At 49.7% G+C, this 20,294-nt stretch overlaps 1 protein-coding gene and 1 pseudogene across 6 annotated transcripts in view; one reads left to right on the forward strand and one right to left on the reverse strand.

The window, feature by feature from the left end:
* LOC138677063 (zinc finger protein 271-like) overlaps positions 1-4,081 on the reverse strand; it is a 29,118-nt gene extending 25,037 nt beyond the window's left edge. The window contains exon 1 of one of the 6 annotated variants that reach the window (XR_011320858.1): positions 3,949-3,988. The gene's annotated coding sequence lies outside the window, so the exon portion shown is untranslated. Of the gene's footprint in view, positions 1-3,948 lie in introns of all 6 variants that reach the window. The other 5 variants (XM_069766891.1, XM_069766892.1, XM_069766893.1 and 2 more) reach the window with 5 other exon arrangements.
* Positions 4,082-4,252: 171 nt separating this feature from the next.
* The window catches only part of LOC138677065 (zinc finger protein 354C-like), a 61,371-nt pseudogene continuing 45,329 nt past the window's right edge, over positions 4,253-20,294 (forward strand).

Here is a 20,294-nt window from a genome sequence, read left to right on the forward strand (position 1 = left end):
AGACTACGACCGAGGTGGAAAGCATATCCCGGAAGATATCATTGACAAAGTCTTGGAAAACGGCTGGGGCATTACAGAGCCCGAAGGGCATCACCAGATACTCATAGTGCCCATCTCTGGTGTTAAACGCCGTCTTCCATTCGTCCCCCTCACGAATGCGAATCAGGTTATAAGCTCCCTGCAGGTCTAATTTGGTAAATACCTTAGCTCCCCGTAGCCTATCAAAAAGCTCAGAAATCAGGGGCAGCGGGTACTTATTCTTAACGGTGATGGCGTTAAGACCCCTGTAGTCTATGCAAGGACGCAATTCTCCATCTTCTTCTTCTGTACGAAGAAGAACCCTGCCACTGCTGGTGACACTGACTTCCTAATAAATCCTCTTGCCAAATTCTCCTGGATGTATTGGGACATAGCCTCCGTCTCCGGGAGAGAGAGGGGATAGACACGTCCCCGAGGAGGTTCTGCTCCAGGCAAGAGATCTATAGGACAGTCATAGGGACGGTGAGGCGGAAGGGTCTCCGCGGCCTTTTTGGAGAAGACGTCTGCATAAGACCAATAGTATTTGGGGAGAGTAGAGAGATCTGCGGGTATCTCAGTGGTGGAAACTTGAACGCACTCTTTCACACATCTGCCCTTACAGGATTCACTCCAACCCAATATCCTCCCAGAGGTCCACTCAATATGTGGGGAGTGGAAACGGAGCCAGGGTATTCCCAGCAGAATCTCATCCATTCCCTCGGGAAGGACAAGAAGGGAAATAATCTCCTGGTGGGATGGGGACATGGCTAACGTGAAAGGGACAGTCTGATGTGTGATCTGTAATGGAAATGTCGACCCATTCACCACTCTAACGGTTACTGGTTTGGCAAGCATAACCAGAGGTATTGCGTGGCGCAGAGCAAAAGCAGAAGACATAAAATTTCCCTCTGCTCCTGAATCCACACAAAGCTCTACTGTAAGAGTGGATGTGCCTAACAGGATTGTCCCTTTAAAGGACAATTTTGAGGAAAATGCCGCAGTGTCCAGTGAACCTCCTCCAATGGACACTAGACGCGATCGTTTTCCCGACCGCCGTGGACATTTATTAGCGTAATGTCCCGGTTGCTGGCAATTTTTACATACCACAGGTACTCGAACGGTCTGAGACCTAGGTCCCGCTCGAGAAACCTCCATGGCCTCATGGGAGTCGGACGCCATAACAGGAGATTCTAGAGGTTTGGCAAAGGTGGGAGCCAGCCGAAACCTCTGCCTACACTGGGTCAGCTCCAACCTCCGCTCGTTAAAACGGAGATCGATGCGGGTAGCTATAGTAATAAGCTCCTCCAGTGTGGCGGGAATCTCCCTGGTGGCCAAGGCGTCCTTCACATGATCTGCCAGTCCTTTCCAGAACACCGGAATAAGGACTTTATCCGGCCATTCCAGCTCAGAAGCTAGAGTCCGGAATAGGATGGCAAACTGGCTGACCATGGACGAAGCCTGAGTAATTGCCAACAATTGGAGCGCGGTATCGTGGGTGACACGGGGTCCCAGAAAGACCTGCCTCAGAGCGTCCAGGAAGATAGGAGCACTCTGTACCACACGATCACCACGTTCCCAAAGCGGCGTTGCCCACTCCAACGCCCTGCCCGACAAGAGAGATATAACGAATCCCACTTTCGCCCGTTCCGTAGGAAAACGTGCAGCCAGCAGCTCGAGATGTATGGAGCACTGGCTCACGAATCCCCGACATAGCTTACTGTCACCAGCAAACTTGTCTGGAAGCGGGAGACGGGATAAGGTCGGAGCAGGGGTGGCAGCGGACAAACTGGCTGCAGCTGCACTTGCAGCCTGAACAGCGACAGCAGTAACGTCCACAGCTGAGGTTGTGCGCTCGAGAGCCGCCAACCTACCCTCCAGCTGCTGGATGTACTGCTGTAGACGCTGACCGTCCGCCATTTACTAGCCAGACCCTGGCGCTAGTATTATGTTAGGGCTAGCGGAACGCACCAAGTAGAAATAGATATTTATTATTAATGATGCGTTCGCAGCCCGGGGTCCACCGTGCAGGAAGAACCTGCTGCTAGTGAATGGTGGCACAATATGGCGGTGTAGACTAGCTCTGTTACCTCACAGAGCAGCCGCGAGAGGAAAGCACTGCGCCCTGTTAGCCTCACAGGAGCACAAGCTTACTGCCACAGCTGATAGCAGTCTGTGGTTAAGCAACACGCAATCTCCTCACCGGAGAAGCCGGTATTCTAGGGGCTTATTTCAGCCGGGTCCCTGAACACACTTATGCTAACCACACTGGCGCAAAGCACATATGACTTGATACTAGCGCATGGCCGTGCGGTCATGCGCAGTTTATATAGTTGCAGCACAGGAAGTGGCTATAGAACTTTTGCCCTTCCAAGACCTGCCAAGAGGACCAATGGAATGTGCCGCAGAGCCTGAGCACATGACCCTCGATCTCCAACGGGAGATCTTGCCCTGGGCATGCTCAGTGTGCGCAGACAAGGACTTAGTCCCAGAGAAGTCCGCTCGCTGCTGACCAGTATAGGCTTTAAAGGCAGAAGCTGAAGAAGCAGCAGTAACTCTTCTCACAGAGTCAGACTGAGCGAGACGCTGGGACCGACGTCCCTGCTGAGCAGACTCCACTGCGGCTGGAGGAGAATGGGAGACCGCAGCGGAGATGGATCGAGATTCCCCCTGTGCAGCAGAGGAAACTCGACTCCTAACACATGGTACCTCTCATTAAAGTAATGAATATGCGCTCCGCCTATGGGAGTGGTGACAAATACATATTCATTACTTTAAAGGGAATCTGTCACCCCACTTCCCAGGCTGCAGGGCCCATGGGAAGGCTGGTGGGGGCCGCAGGGTCCAGGGGGAGGTTGGTGGGGGCCGCAGGGTCCAGGGGGAGGCTGGTGGGGGCCGCAGGGTACAGGGGGAGGCTGGTGGGGGCCGCAGGGTCCAGGGGGAGGTTGGTGGGGGCCGCAGGGTCCAGGGGGAGGCTGGTGGGGGCCGCAGGGTACAGGGGGAGGCTGGTGGGGCCCGCAGGGTCCAGGGGGAGGCTGGTGGGGGCTGGCATCCCCACAATCGTCCCCCTGAGCCCTGTTGGACGCAGCCCCCAGTCACCACTCGCCTTCCCTTATCTGCCAGGCGCAGCCACCTGAAGCCTCTTCTGCTTACCAGACTGGAGGCACTCAGTCTCCTCACTGTACTCTGCCTGACTGCCCGCCTCCTCCTCCTCAGCCTATCTTGTCCGCCCACTGACACCTGGCACACGCGCTCTGCTCGGGATGAGGAAGTGCGAGCATGAGCAGCGTGACGTCAGGACAATGATGCACCGGGGCCGGCCGCCGTAATTAAAGGTACAGTGCCCATTTTCGTCCGCCCGATGCATTACCAACACTGTAGGTGTATCTTTAAATCAACACAGTGTTGTTATGCATCGGGAGTTCAGCAGAATAGAACAAAATGTCCAGGGGCCTAATGAACCGAAACAAAGAGAGGGGGGCCCGAGCGGAGTGAGCTGCCAGAATGTTCGGGCCCCCCTTTTTGCCTCTGACCACCGGGCCCCATACTGTAGTAAGGGCAGTAGCAGTATCAGAAGACGGCCAGCATTGCAAGTATTACAGGCCGCCGCCGCACCGAGAACAGCTGATCAGCGGGGGCCGGATATTGAAGTAGAAATTGCTTTACGTGCCATAGACCTGCAGTACCAATCTGTGGTCAGCAGAGGGCACCACAGCCACAAGCAGGGACAGAGGGGGCGCTGAACTGGGATGGCAGTGACGCCACAGTTGGGGGGGTCTGCATTTCACCCCCGGGGTCACACACAGGTCCCGGATTGTACAGATATATGTCATATTAGGCCGTGTGCGGTCAGTGAGGTATCCAGCATGGAGTGCGGCTGCGCACACCGCAACTGCAGGCACCCCGCCATCATCACCAGCGCTAGTCCCTTACCTGGTGCAGCCCTCAGCCTTTGTGTAGGAAGGAGGAAAGGCTGTGGCTGGAACTCAGGCTCCTGATTGGCTGCTGCGTTGTGTGACGTCACGAGGTAGGCGCACACCCGAGTGTTGTAGTTCTGTAAACTACCGTTCTCATTGGTAATACCGCCCGTGGGACTATAATTCCCAACATGCTCTGCGTCGCATTCCACGCCCCTGTGTTACGTCACTTCTGTTTTTTTGATGCCCTCTGGGATATGTAGTTTTTCTTAATACGGTTGCATTTGCCCTGATGAAAAACTGGACTACAATTCCCAGATGCCTTGTTAAGCAGGTATCCTCTGTTGTAATATGGGAGTTGTAGTTCTCACTGAGCCTGCAGAGACAAGCCTGGCCTATTCATGTGGATTTAATTTATTGGAACCTGACAAATATTGGCAGTGGCGGCTCAGTGTCGGTGACCTGGATTCAGTGGGACTAACCTGCGATGTGTGGTGCTTGCTGGGTATTGTAGTTGTGGTGTAGAAGGACTACAAGTCCCAGGAATCAAGATTATAGGTGCAAGTGGGAAAGCAGGTAATGTGTGTGCCTGTGTGATGTCATGTACTTGTCACCTGTGATGTTGGGGTCCATGTATGTTTATATAGGTGGGATGGACCCTATACAGGTGGGATGGACCCTATACAGGTGGGATGGACCCTATACAGGTGGGGTGGATATTATACAGGTGGGGTGGATATTATACAGGTGGGATGGATGCTATACAGGTGGGATGGACCCTATACAGGTGAGATGGACCCTATACAGGTGGGATGGACCCTATACAGGTGGGATGGACCCTATACAGGTGGGATGGACCCTATACAGGTGGCATGGACCCTATACAGGTGGGATGGACCCTATACAGATGGGATGGACCCTATACAGGTGGGGTGGACGTATATTGGTGGGATGGACCCTATACAGGTGGGATGGACCTATACAGGTGGGATGGACCCTATACAGGTGGGATGGACCCTATACTGGTGGGATGGACCCTATACAGGTGGGATGGACCCTATACAGGTGGGATGGACCTATACAGGTGGGATGGACCCTATACAGGTGGGATGGACCCTATACAGGTGGGATGGACCTATACAGGTGGGCGGACACTATATAGGTAGGATGGACCCTATACAGGTGGGATGGATACTATTCTGGTGGGATGGACCCTATACAGGTGGGATGGACCCTATACAGGTGGGATGGACGCTATACAGGTGGGATGGACCCTATACAGGTGGGATGGACCCTATACAGGTGGGATGGACGCTATACAGGTGGGATGGACCCTATACAGGTGAGATGGACCCTATACAGGTGGGATGGACCCTATACAGGTGTGATGGACCCTATACAGGTGGGATGGACCCTATACAGGTGGGATGGACCCTATACAGGTAGGATGGACCCTATACAGGTGGGATGGACCCTATACAGGTGGGATGGACCCTATACAGGTGGGATGGACCCTATACAGGTGGCATGGATCCTATACAGGTAGGATGGACCCTATACAGCTGGGATGGACCCTATACAGGTGGGGTGGACGTATATTGGTGGGATGGACCCTATACAGGTGGGATGGACCCTATACAGGTGGGATGAACACTATACTGGTGGGATGGACCCTATACAGGTGGGATGGACCCTATACAGGTGGGATGGACCCTATACATGTGGGATGGACCCTATTCAGGTGGAATGGACCCTATTCAGGTGGGATGGACCCTATACAGGTGGGATGGACCTATACAGGTGGGACGGACACTATATAGGTAGGATGGACCCTATACAGGTGGGATGGACCCTATACAGGTGAGATGGACCCTATACAGGTGGGGTGGATAGTATACAGGTGGGATGGACCCTATACAGGTGCGATGCACCCTATACTGGTGGGATGGACCCTATACAGGTGGGATGGACCCTATACAGGTGGGATGGACCCTATACAGGTGGGATGGACCTATACAGGTGGGATGGACCCTATACAGGTGGGGTGGACCCTATACAGGTGGGATGGACCCTATACAGATGGGGTGGACCCTATACAGGTGGGATGGACGCTATACAGGTGGGATGGACCTATACAGGTGGGATGGACCCTATACAGGTGGGATGGACCCTATACAGGTGGGATGGACCCTATACAGGTGGGATGGACACTATACAGTTGGGATGGACCCTATACAGGTGGGATGGACCCTATACAGGTGGGATGGACCCTATACAGGTGGGGTGGACCCTATACAGGTGGGATGGACCCTATACAGGTGGGGTGGATCCTATACAGGTGGGATACTATACAGGTGGTAAGCACACGGACACGGATAATTCCGGTACCGATTTTTCCGGTACCGGAATTATCTGGATGTGTGAGATTGGCCTAAGGCTTTCCGTAGCTTGATGACATGGGGTTTGTCATGAAGACCTCAGGTCACCATGGCAACGATCGACCCCCTCCCTCATAATCGTTGCAATTGCTCTCGATCTCAGTATTTAGGGTGTTAAACAGCCATAGGCGGTGCTGGCACCATCCCTGTCTGTCACAGCAGGAGCTCGGCCACTAGCAGCACCGAGCTCCTGCTATGATCTGGCTAGAGATACTGATATTTCAGCACCTTCTGCACCATCATGCTGTGATAGGTCAGTCAGCTGGACTGACCTATCACAGTGCTTTGAGTGTGGGGACTGATGGCGTGGGTTCCCGTGCTGCTCAGCTGTCGGCACGGAACTGTCTTTTCGTGTTTACACACAGTGACAGTGTAAATGCATGACGGACATAGATTCGGGAACTGACAGCTGCTCATGACGTGCTATGTCCGTCATTCGTCGTTAAGGGATTACTCATGTATTTGGGGCCAAACAAAAAATCATTTTTCTAATCAGTAATATTTTGCATTGTTTACCTACTAAGGCCTCTATGTATCAGAGCACATATCTGCCTCCTGAATTAGTTAAAGGGAACCTTTCACCTGAATTTGGCGGGTCCTTTTTTGGGTCATATGGGCCGTGTTTTCAGGTCTTTTATTAACCCCTTTTTTTCCCGCTGGCCGCACGCTGGTCGCGAAATTGACTTTCTGTTGATTAGCTTTCCTCCCTAGTTAACGCGTGCGCAAAGCAATCTTGCCTTGTGCGCGCGCGCGCGCAGTATGCTTTGCCCAACTGTGGGCAAAGCCGAAAACCATTAGTGCGCATGCGCCGGCGCACTATGTCCCGGAAGTATTTTGCTGTGTTCCGGGACATAGTGCATCGGCGCATGCGCACTAATTGTTTTTGGCTTTGCCCGCAGTTGGGCAAAGCATACTGCGCGTGCGCAAGGCAAGATTGTTTTGCGCACGCGTTAACTACAGAGGAAAGCGAATCAACAGCAAGTCAATTTCGCGACCAGCGGGAAAAAAAGGGTTAATAAAAGACCCGAAAACACCGCCCATATGACCCAAAAAAGGACCCACCAAATTCAGGTGACAGGTTCTCTTTAACTGAGAATCCATCAGTGTGTTCATTATAATGGGAGAGTTTGTAACTCATTTATCTGACTTTTTGCTGATTTGTGACCACAGACCACACGAAAGGTGAATGTGTGAAACTAAATGGTGCAAAAAAGGGAATAGGGTGCACCTCCATATTCAAAACACCCAATATATACGGAGCAGTGTGCCGCACCATGCTTGGGAGACCAGCAAGAAAGAACAAACCTAGATTGGTGTGAAAACCTGATTCAATAATATAAATAGATAGTATAAAACGTATGACTTTATTGCAACATACAAAACCACAAATGCATAAAAACCAATAAACACATATACAACATGGCGATCAGCCAACACCCCTAACGATCGAGACATGGCATCCCTTATCAAAATGCCCCAATGAAGCTTGAGCCAACAGTAAATAATTAACAATCAGTAATAAACGCAAACAGAGTCAGGGACTGATGTGTGAGGTAAAAGACCTTGGTAGGAAGCTGTGGGCTTTTTTTTTGTCATCCATTTTATACTATATATAAAGCTGTGTGTATCGGCCACGCCCACTCCACATAGCCCCGCCCCCTCCGCAACAAATCACTAAGCATCTTTTATTTCACCAAAGCTGTTTAAAAGATGAAAGCTGAGCTGTGATTGGCTGCTATGAGCAACAGTTTTCCTTGTAGACAGTTGTGGTAACTGAGGCCTATTATTGTTATCATTTCTATGGTGTTATCGTCCTTCTGTAAAGCTGGAAATAACACAATTTATTACCATGCTGACACAGACCACCCTCTGCCACAGACTGCAGGGGAGCCCAGAGTCAGGAACTTCTTTGTCTGGCATGAAGCATCTCATTAACGTAAAAATGAAAACACAGATTAAAAAAACAACAAACACAAGACGGATTTCTCCAACCCAGGTTTCATTTTAATCTGTGTAACAGCGCCAACCTGACAATGTTGCCTCTGACGGGATGATGTGGGATATTAGGGGTAGTAGTCCAGTGGCTCTGAATGATGGGATGATGTGAGATATTAGGGATAGTAGTCCTGTGGCTCTGAATGATGGGACGATGTGGGATATTAGGGGTAGTGTTATGAACAGGTGATTCAGAACCACAATGGACCTAGTGGTTAAGAGCACACAAAGTGACCTGATAGTTACTAACATAGGACGAGCTCTGAGACGTGGGAACTCAGCTGACCGCAATCCCTAATCCTATCATACCACACTAGAGGTAGCCGTGGATTGCGCCTAACGCTCCCTATGCAACTCGGCACAGCCTGAGAAACTAGCTAGCCCTGAAGATAGAAAAATAAGCCTACCTTGCCTCAGAGAAATTCCCCAAAGGAAAAGGCAGCCCCCCACATATAATGACTGTGAGTTAAGATGAAAATACAAACACAGAGATGAAATAGATTTTAGCAAAGTGAGGCCCGACTTACTGAATAGACCGAGGATAGGAAAGATAGCTTTGCGGTCAACACAAAAACCTACAAACAACCACGCAGAGGGGGCAAAAAGACCCTCCGCACCGACTAACGGTACGGAGGTGCTCCCTCTGCGTCTCAGAGCTTCCAGTAAGCAAGAAAAACCAATATAGCAAGCTGGACAGAAAATATAGCAAACAAAAGTAACACAAGCAGAACTTAGCTTATACAGGGCAGACAGGCCACAAGAACGATCCAGGAGAGAGCCAGACCAATACTGGAACATTGACTGGAGGCCAGGAACAAAGAACTAGGTGGAGTTAAATAGAGCAGCACCTAACGACTTAACCTCGTCACCTGAGGAAGGAAACTCAGAAGCCGCAGCCCCACTCACATCCACCAGCGGAAGCTCATAGACAGAACCAGCCGAAGTACCACTCATGACCACAGGAGGGAGCTTGACCACAGAATTCACAACAGTACCCCCCCCCCCTTGAGGAGGGGTCACCGAACCCTCACCAGAGCCCCCAGGCCGACCAGGATGAGCCAAATGAAAGGCACGAACCAGATCGGCAGCATGAACATCAGAGGCAAAGACCCAGGAATTATCTTCCTGACCATAATCCTTCCACTTAACCAGGTACTGAAGTTTCCGTCTCGAAATACGAGAATCCAAAATCTTCTCCACTATATACTCCAACTCCCCCTCAACCAAAACCGGGGCAGGAGGATCAACGGATGGAACCACAGGTGCCACGTATCTCCGCAACAATGACCTATGGAATACGTTATGGATGGAAAAAGAAGCTGGAAGGGTCAAACGAAATGACACAGGATTAAGAACCTCAGAAATCCTATACGGACCAATGAAACGAGGCTTAAACTTAGGAGAGGAAACTTTCATAGGAATATAACGAGATGACAACCAAACCAAATCCCCAACACGAAGTCGGGGACCCACACAGCGCCTGCGGTTAGCGAAACGTTGAGCCTTCTCCTGAGACAATGTCAAATTGTCCACCACATGAGTCCAAATCTGCTGCAACCTATCCACTACAGTATCCACACCAGGACAGTCAGAAGACTCAACCTGCCCTGAAGAGAAACGAGGATGGAAACCAGAATTGCAGAAAAACGGCAAAACCAAAGTAGCCGAGCTGGCCCGATTATTAAGGGCGAACTCAGCCAAAGGCAAAAAAAACACCCAATCATCCTGATCGGCAGAAACAAATCATCTCAGATATGTTTCCAAGGTTTGATTGGTTCGTTCAGTCTGGCCATTTGTCTGAGGATGGAAAGCCGAGGAAAAAGACAAATCAATGCCCATCCTAGCACAAAAGGCTCGCCAAAACCTCGAAACAAACTGGGAACCTCTGTCAGAAACGATGTTCTCCGGAATGCCATGTAAACAAACCACATGCTGGAAGAACAATGGCACCAAATCAGAGGAGGAAGGCAATTTAGACAAGGGTACCAAATGGACCATCTTCGAGAAGCGATCACAAACAACCCAAATGACCGACATTTTTTGAGAGACGGGGAGATCCGAAATAAAATCCATAGAGATATGTGTCCAGGGCCTCATCGGGACTGGCAAGGGCAAAAGCAACCCACTGGCACGAGAACAGCAGGGCTTAGCCCGAGCACAAATCCCACAGGACTGTACAAACGAACGCACATCCCGCGACAGAGACGGCCACCAAAAGGATCTAGCCACCAAATCTCTGGTACCAAAGATTCCAGGATGACCAGCCAACACCGAACAATGAACCTCAGAGATAACTCTACTCGTCCATTTATCAGGGACAAACAGTTTCTCCGCTGGGCAACGGTCAGGTCTATTAGCCTGAAATTTTTGCAGCACCCGCCGCAAATCAGGGGAGATGGCAGACAAAATTACCCCCTCTTTGAGAATACCCGCCGGCTCAGACAAACCCGGAGAGTCGGGCACAAAACTCCTAGACAGGGCATCCGCCTTCACATTTTTAGAGCCCGGAAGGTACGAAACCACAAAGTCAAAACGGGAGAAAAACAGCGACCAACGAGCCTGTCTAGGATTCAACCGTTTGGCAGACTCGAGATAAGTCAAGTTCTTGTGATCAGTCAAGACCACCACGCGATGCTTAGCTCCTTCAAGCCAATGACGCCACTCCTCGAATGCCCACTTCATGGCCAGCAACTCTCGATTGCCAACATCATAATTACGCTCAGCAGGCGAAAACTTCCTGGAAAAGAAGGCGCATGGTTTCATCACCGAGCCATCAGAACTTCTTTGCGACAAAACACCCCCTGCTCCAATCTCAGAAGCATCAACCTCGACCTGGAACGGGAGCGAAACATCTGGTTGACACAACACAGGGGCAGAAGAAAAACGACGCTTCAACTCTTGAAAAGCTTCCACAGCAGCAGAAGACCAATTGACCACATCAGCACCCTTCTTGGTTAAATCAGTCAACGGTTTAGCAATACTAGAAAAATTATTGATGAAGCGACGATAAAAATTAGCAAAGCCCAGGAACTTTTGCAGACTCTTCAGAGATGTCGGCTGAGTCCAATCATAAATGGCCTGAACTTTAACAGGGTCCATCTCGATAGTAGAAGGGGAAAAAATGAAACCCAAAAATGAAACTTTCTGAACACCAAAGAGACACTTTGACCCCTTCACAAACAAAGAATTTGCACGCAGGACCTGGAACACCATTCTGACCTGCTTCACGTGAGACTCCCAATCATCCGAGAAGACCAAAATATCATCCAAGTATACAATCAGGAATTTATCCAGGTACTCTCGGAAGATGTCATGCATAAAGGACTGAAACACTGATGGAGCATTGGCAAGTCCGAATGGCATTACTAGGTACTCAAAATGGCCCTCGGGCGTATTAAATGCTGTTTTCCATTCATCGCCCTGTTTAATGCGCACAAGATTATACGCACCACGAAGATCTATCTTGGTGAACCAACTAGCCCCCTTAATCCGAGCAAACAAATCAGACAGCAGCGGCAAGGGGTACTGAAATTTGACCGTGATTTTATTTAGAAGGCGGTAATCAATACAAGGTCTCAGCGAACCATCCTTCTTGGCCACAAAAAAGAACCCTGCTCCCAATGGCGACGACGATGGGCGAATATGACCCTTCTCCAAGGATTCCTTTACGTAACTCCGCATAGCGGCGTGCTCAGGCACAGACAAATTAAACAGTCGACCTTTAGGAAACTTACTACCAGGAATCAAATCGATAGCACAATCACAATCCCTATGCGGAGGTAGAGCACTGGACTTGGGCTCATCAAATACATCCCGGTAATCCGACAAGAACTCTGGGACCTCAGAAGGGGTGGATGATGAAATAGACAGAAATGGAACATCACCATGTACCCCCTGACAACCCCAGCTGGACACAGACATTGATTTCCAATCCAATACTGGGTTATGGACCTGTAGCCATGGCAACCCCAACACGACCACATCATGCAGATTATGCAACACCAAAAAGCGAATATCCTCCTGATGCGCAGGAGCCATGCACATGTTCAGCTGGGTCCAGTACTGAGGCTTATTCTTGGCCAAAGGCGTAGCATCAATTCCTCTCAATGGAATAGGACACTGCAAGGGCTCCAAGAAAAACCCACAGCGCCTAGCATACTCCAAGTCCATCAAATTCAGGGCAGCGCCTGAATCCACATTCAGTCATTGTCAGTCGCCGGCGAGTGTGCGCTGCTGCAGGGAGCTCGCCGCCTGGAGCGCGGACAGGTGAGGAGACTGCTCGTTTTTTTTTTTTGTTTTTTTTTGGATCAGTTAACGGTGGACACACAGGGGGGCAATGCTGGAGGACACACTGGGGGGCAATGCTGGAGGACACACTGGGGGGCAATGCTGGAGGACACACTGGGGGCAATGCTGGAGACAGTGGGGCAGATTGCTGGAGACAGTGGGGGCCGGGGCAGATTGCTGGAGACAGTGGGGCAGATTGCTGGAGACAGTGGGGCAATGCTGGAGACAGTGGGGCAGATTGCTGGAGACAGTGGGGCAATGCTGGAGACAGTGGGGCAGATTGCTGGAGACAGTGGGGCAATGCTGGAGACAGTGGGGCAGATTGCTGGAGACAGTGGGGCAATGCTGGAGACAGTGGGGCAGATTGCTGGAGACAGTGTGGCAATGCTGGAGACACTGGGGCAGATTGCTGGAGGACACACTGGGGGGCAATGCTGGATACACTGGGGCAGATTGGAGGACACACTGGGGGCAATGCTGGAGACAGTGGGGCAATGCTGGAGACAGCGGGGCAGATTGCTGGAGACAGTGGGGCAATGCTGGAGACAGTGGGGCAATGCTGGAGACACTGGGGCAGATTGCTGGAGACAGTGGGGGCCGGGGCAGATTGCTGGAGACAGTGGGGCAATGCTGGAGACAGTGGGGCTGATTGCTGGAGACAGTGGGGCAATGCTGGAGACAGTGGGGCAATGCTGGAGACACTGGGGCAGATTGCTGGAGGACACACTGGGGGGCAATTCTGGAGACACTGGGGCAGATTGGAGGACACACTGGGGGCAATGCTGGAGACAGTGGGTGTTGTGAGTTCTGTTTTTGGGCTCCCTCTGGTGGTTACTGATGGTACTGGGTGATTTGTGTTCTGCTGTCTCTGGTGTCCACCTGTTCTATTAGGATTTGGGAGTTTCCTATTTAACCGGGCTTTCTTGTCATTTCCCCGCCGGCTATCAAGGTTATCAGAGTGTTTTGTTACCTCAGCTTCTGGCTTCAGTAATCTTCAGGACAAGCTAAGTTTTGATTTTCTTGTTCCACGTTTTGCTTTATTTTTGTCTTGTCCAGCTTGCATATAATTGTCTCTTTGCTGCTGGTTGCTTTAGTGGGCTGTAATTGCTCCTCATGTTCCATGAGTTGGAACATGAGTTCAAGTAATTACAGGATGGTTTTTTGAAGGGTTTTTTGCTGACCGCGCAGTTTACTTTTGTATCCTCTGCTATCTAGTTTTAGCGGGCCTCATTTTGCTGAATCTGTTTTCATACTGTGTATGTGCCTTCCTCTCATTTCACCGTCATTATATGTGGGGGGCTGCTATTTCTGTGGGGTATTTCTCTGGAGGCAAGAGAGGTCTGTGTTTCTTCTAATAGGGGAAGTTAGATCTTCGGCTGGTGCGAGACGTCTAGGATCAACGTAGGCACGTTCCCCGGCTATTGTTATTTGTGTGTTCAGGTTTAGGGTCGCGGTCAGCTCAGGTTCCATTACCCTAGAGCTCGTTGGTGCTTGTCCTTTTGTGATTCCCTGCCATTGGAATCATGACAGTATAGCCGGCCAAAATGTTTGGGCTGAAGTAGGAGGAAAAGTAGTCTGAGGAAGTTTTTTTTTTTTTTTCCTCTCCTCTTAGGTTGCTGCCTAGCCTTAATTGCAGCCAGGCTGATTTTTTTTTTTTTTTTCCTCCTCTTAATCCTTGAATGGCTCTGACCTTAGCTGTTTATCATGGACGTCCAGAGTTTAGCTTCCAGCTTGAATAATCTTGCTGCTAAGGTTCAAAATATACAAGATTTTGTTGTACATGCTCCTATGTCTGAACCTAGAATTCCTATTCCAGAGTTCTTTGCTGGAGATAGATCTAGTTTTCTGAATTTTAGGAACAATTGCAAGCTGTTCCTTTCTTTGAAATCTCGCTCTTCTGGAGACCCTGCTCAGCAGGTTAAGATTATTATATCTTTCCTGCGGGGTGACCCTCAAAATTGGGCATTTGCATTGGCACCAGGGGATCCTGCGTTGCTTAATGTGGATGCGTTTTTTCTGGCATTGGGTTTGCTCTATGAGGAACCTAACCAGGAGATTCAGGCTGAAGAAGCTTTATTAGCTCTCTCTCAGGGGCAAGATGAAGCAGAAATATATTGTCAAAAATTTCGGAAATGGTCAGTGCTTACTCAGTGGAATGAGTGCGCCCTGGCTGCAAAGTTCAGAGATGGCCTTTCTGAGGCCATTAAAGATGTTATGGTGGGGTTACCTGCGCCTACGGGTCTGAATGAGTCTATGACTATGGCTATTCAGATTGATCGGCGTTTACGGGAGCGCAAACCTGTGCACCATTTGGCGGTGTCTTCTGAACAGGCACTTGAGACAATGCAATGTGATAGAGTTCAGTCTAGAAGTGAACGGCAAAACTATAGGCGGAAAAATGGGTTGTGTTTTTATTGTGGTGATTCAGCTCATGTTATATCAGCATGCTCTAAACGCACAAAAAAGGTTGATAAGTCTGTTGCCATTAGTACTTTACAGTCTAAGTTCATTCTGTCTGTGACTCTGATTTGCTCATTATCATCCATTTCCGTCGATGCCTATGTAGATTCAGGCGCTGCCCTGAGTCTTATGGATTGGTCATTTGCCAAGCGATGTGGGTTTAGTCTTGAGCCTCTGGAAGTCCCTATTCCTTTGAAGGGAATTGACTCTACACCTTTAGCTATGAATAAACCTCAGTACTGGACACAAGTGACCATGCGTATGACTCCCGTTCATCAGGAGGTGATTCGCTTCCTGGTATTGTATAATTTACATGATGTTCTAGTACTTGGTCTGCCATGGTTACAAACTCATAATCCAGTCCTTGACTGGAAAACAATGTCTGTGTTAAGCTGGGGATGTCAGGGGGTTCATGATGATGCACCTCCGATTTCTATCGCTTCATCTACTCCTTCTGAGGTTCCTGTATTTTTGTCTGATTATCGGGATGTTTTTGAGGAGCCTAAGCTCAGTTCGCTTCCTCCTCACAGGGATTGCGATTGTGCTATAGATTTAATTCCTGGTAGTAAATTTCCTAAAGGTCGTTTGTTCAATCTGTCAGTGCCAGAGCATACTGCTATGCGGGATTATGTTAAGGAGTCCTTGGAAAAGGGACATATCCGTCCATCTTCGTCCCCTTTGGGAGCAGGTTTTTTTTTCGTGGCCAAAAAAGATGGGTCCTTGAGGCCTTGTATAGATTATCGTCTTTTGAATAAGATTACCGTAAAATATCAGTATCCTTTGCCTTTGTTGACTGATTTGTTTGCTCGCATTAAGGGGGCTAAATGGTTCACTAAGATTGATCTTCAGGGTGCGTATAATCTTATACGAATAAAGCAAGGTGATGAGTGGAAAACCGCATTTAATACGCCTGAGGGCCATTTTGAGTATTTGGTAATGCCTTTCGGACTTTCTAATGCTCCTTCAGTCTTCCAGTCGTTTATGCACGATATTTTCCGTGAATATCTGGATAAATTTATGATTGTGTATTTGGATGATATTTTGTTTTTTTCTGATGACTGGGAGTCTCATGTTCAGCAGGTCAGGAAGGTGTTTCAGGTCCTGCGGGCTAATTCCTTGTTTGTAAAGGGCTCAAAGTGTCTCTTTGGAGTCCAGAAGATTTCTTTCTTGGGGTATATTTTTTCCCCTTCTACTATTGAGATGGATCCCGTCAAGGTTCGGGCTATTTGTGACTGGACGCAGCCTGCATCTCTTAAGAGTCTGCAGAAGTTCTTAGGCCATGCTAATTTCTATCGTCGTTTTATAACTAATTTTTCTAGTGTTGTTAAGCCTTTGACGGATTTGACTAAGAAGGGTGCTGATGTTGCTGATTGGTCTCCTGCGGCTGTGGAGGCCTTTCGGGAACTTAAACGCCGGTTTTCTTCTGCTCCTGTGTTGTGTCAGCCTGATGTTTCGCTTCCTTTCCAAGTTGAGGTTGATGCTTCCGAGATTGGAGCGGGGGCGGTTTTGTCACAGAGAAGCTCCGATTGCTCGGTGATGAAGCCATGTGCGTTCTTTTCTAGAAATTTTTCGCCCGCTGAGCGGAATTATGATGTGGGTAATCGGGAACTTTTGGCCATGAAGTGGGCATTTGAGGAGTGGCGTCATTGGCTGGAGGGTGCTAGACATCGTGTGGTGGTCTTGACTGATCACAAAAATCTGATTTACCTTGAGTCTGCCAGGCGTCTGAATCCTAGACAGGCTCATTGGTCACTGTTTTTCTCTCGTTTCAATTTTGTGGTTTCATACCTGCCAGGTTCAAAGAATGTGAAGGCGGATGCTCTTTCTAGGAGTTTTGTGCCTGACTCCCCTGGAAATTCTGAGCCCACTGGTATCCTTAGGGATGGGGTGATTTTGTCGGCCGTCTTCCCAGACTTGCGACGTGCTTTGCAGGAGTTTCAGGCGGGTAAACCTGATCGTTGTCCGCCTGAGAGACTGTTTGTTCCGGATAGTTGGACCAGTAGAGTCATCTCCGAGGTCCATTCTTCTGCATTGGCAGGTCATCCTGGAATATTTGGTACTAGAGACTTGGTGGCCAGGTCTTTTTGGTGGCCTTCCTTGTCGAGGGATGTGCGTTCTTTTGTGCAGTCTTGTGAGGTTTGTGCTCGGGCTAAGCCTTGCTGTTCTCGAGCCAGTGGATTGTTGTCACCTTTGCCTATCCCGAAGAGGCCTTGGACGCACATTTCCATGGACTTTATTTCGGATCTCCCTGTCTCTCAAAAAATGTCTGTCATCTGGGTTGTGTGTGACCGCTTTTCTAAAATGGTTCATCTTGTACCCTTGCCTAAGTTGCCTTCCTCCTCTGAGTTGGTCCCTCTGTTTTTCCAGAACGTGGTTCGTTTGCATGGGATTCTGGAGAACATCGTTTCTGACAGGAGATCCCAGTTTGTGTCTAGATTTTGGCGGACGTTCTGTGCTAAGATGGGCATTGATTTGTCCTTTTCGTCTGCATTCCATCCTCAGACGAATGGCCAGACGGAGCGAACTAATCAGACCTTGGAAACTTATTTGAGGTGTTTTGTTTCTGCTGATCAGGATGACTGGGTTACCTTTTTGCCGCTGGCCGAGTTTGCCCTTAATAATCGGGCTAGTTCTGCTACCTTGGTTTCTCCTTTCTTTTGTAATTCGTGGTTTCATCATCGTTTTTCCTCTGGTCAGGTGGAGCCTTCTGATTATCCTGGAGTGGACATGGTGGTGGATGGGTTGCATCGGATTTGGAGTCATGTGGTGGACAATTTGAAGTTGTCCCAGGAGAAGGCTCAGCAGTTTGCTAATCGCCGTCGCCGCGTGGGTCCTCGACTTCGTGTTGGGGACTTGGCGTGGTTGTCTTCTCGTTTTGTTCCTATGAAGGTCTCTTCTCCTAAGTTCAAGCCTCGGTTCATCGGTCCTTATAGGATCTTGGAAATTCTTAACCCTGTGTCGTTTCGTTTGGATCTCCCGGCATCGTTTGCTATTCATAATGTGTTCCATCGGTCGTTGTTGCGGAGGTATGACGTACCTGTTGTTCCTTCGCTTGAGCCTCCTGCTCCGGTGCTGGTGGAGGGAGAATTGGAGTATGTTGTGGAGAAGATCTTGGATTCTCGTGTTTCCAGACGGAGACTCCAGTATTTGGTCAAGTGGAGGGGTTATGGTCAGGAGGATAATTCTTGGGTGGTTGCCTCTGATGTTCATGCTGATGATTTGGTCCGCGCTTTTCATAGGGCTCATCCTGGTCGCCCTGGTGGTTCTCGTGAGGGTTCGGTGACCCCTCCTCAAGGGGGGGTACTGTTGTGAGTTCTGTTTTTGGGCTCCCTCTGGTGGTTACTGATGGTACTGGGTGATTTGTGTTCTGCTGTCTCTGGTGTCCACCTGTTCTATTAGGATTTGGGAGTTTCCTATTTAACCGGGCTTTCTTGTCATTTCCCCGCCGGCTATCAAGGTTATCAGAGTGTTTTGTTACCTCAGCTTCTGGCTTCAGTAATCTTCAGGACAAGCTAAGTTTTGATTTTCTTGTTCCACGTTTTGCTTTATTTTTGTCTTGTCCAGCTTGCATATAATTGTCTCTTTGCTGCTGGTTGCTTTAGTGGGCTGTAATTGCTCCTCATGTTCCATGAGTTGGAACATGAGTTCAAGTAATTACAGGATGGTTTTTTGAAGGGTTTTTTGCTGACCGCGCAGTTTACTTTTGTATCCTCTGCTATCTAGTTTTAGCGGGCCTCATTTTGCTGAATCTGTTTTCATACTGTGTATGTGCCTTCCTCTCATCTCACCGTCATTATATGTGGGGGGCTGCTATTTCTGTGGGGTATTTCTCTGGAGGCAAGAGAGGTCTGTGTTTCTTCTAATAGGGGAAGTTAGATCTTCGGCTGGTGCGAGACGTCTAGGATCAACGTAGGCACGTTCCCCGGCTATTGTTATTTGTGTATTCAGGTTTAGGGTCACGGTCAGCTCAGGTTCCATTACCCTAGAGCTCGTTGGTGCTTGTCCTTTTGTGATTCCCTGCCATTGGAATCATGACAAGTGGGGCAGATTGCTGGAGACAGTGGGGTAGATTGCTGGAGACAGTGGGGCAATGCTGGAGACAGTGGGGCAGATTGCTGGAGACAGTGGGGCAATGCTGGAGACAGTGGGGCAGATTGTTGGAGACAGTGGGGCAATGCTGGAGACAGTGGGGCAGATTGCTGGAGACAGTGGGGCAGATTGCTGGAGACAGTGGGGCAGATTGCTGGAGACACTGGGGGCAGATTGCTGGAGACACTGGGGGCAGATTGCTGGAGACACTGGGGCAGATTGCTGGAGACACTGGGGCAATGCTGGAGACACTGGGGCAGATTGCTGGAGACACTGGGGGCAATGCTGGAGACACTGGGGCAGATTGGAGGACACACTGGGGGCAATGCTGGAGACACTGGGGCAGATTGCTGGAGACACTGGGGGCAATGCTGGAGGACACACTGGGGGCAGATTGCTGGAGACACTGGGGGCAGATTGCTGGAGACACTGGGGGCAGATTGCTGGAGACACTGGGGGCAGATTGCTGGAGACACTGGGGGCAGATTGCTGGAGACACTGGGGCAATGCTGGACACACTGGGGGTAATATGCTGGACACACTGGGGCAGATGATTGCTGGACACACTGGGGCAATGCTGGAGACACTGGGCCAGATTGCTGGATACACTGGTGGTAATATGCTGGACACACTGGGGCAGATTGCTGGACACACTGTCTGGGGGCAATATGCTGGACATACTGGGTCAGATTGCTGGACACAATGGGGGTAATATGCTGGACACACTGGGGGTAATATGCTGGACACACTGGGGGCAGGACTGGAGGCATGGGCAGAATGTAGACATGGGGCAGGATTGGATCATGGGGCAGGATGGATACGATGGAGACAGATGGGGCAGGATGGGGAGATCATATGGTATAGAATGGATACTCATGAGGGCAGGATGGGAGAACATATGGCTGGAGCCAGGAATGAGATAAACGGGGCCAGGGTGGGGAATATTATTACCATAGGGGCTAATTAAGGGATATTATTACTGCAGTGATGTATTTATTTTATTTTTTGAGTATACTGTTTTAAATGGGGGCGGTCTTGTTACTGTGTAGAGTGACGCTATATCGCCTTTTTATCTTCATGTGGTGTAATGTAG

The sequence above is a fragment of the Ranitomeya imitator genome, chromosome 4 (assembly GCF_032444005.1).
Source record: "Ranitomeya imitator isolate aRanImi1 chromosome 4, aRanImi1.pri, whole genome shotgun sequence".
Lineage (NCBI taxonomy): Eukaryota > Metazoa > Chordata > Amphibia > Anura > Dendrobatidae > Ranitomeya > Ranitomeya imitator.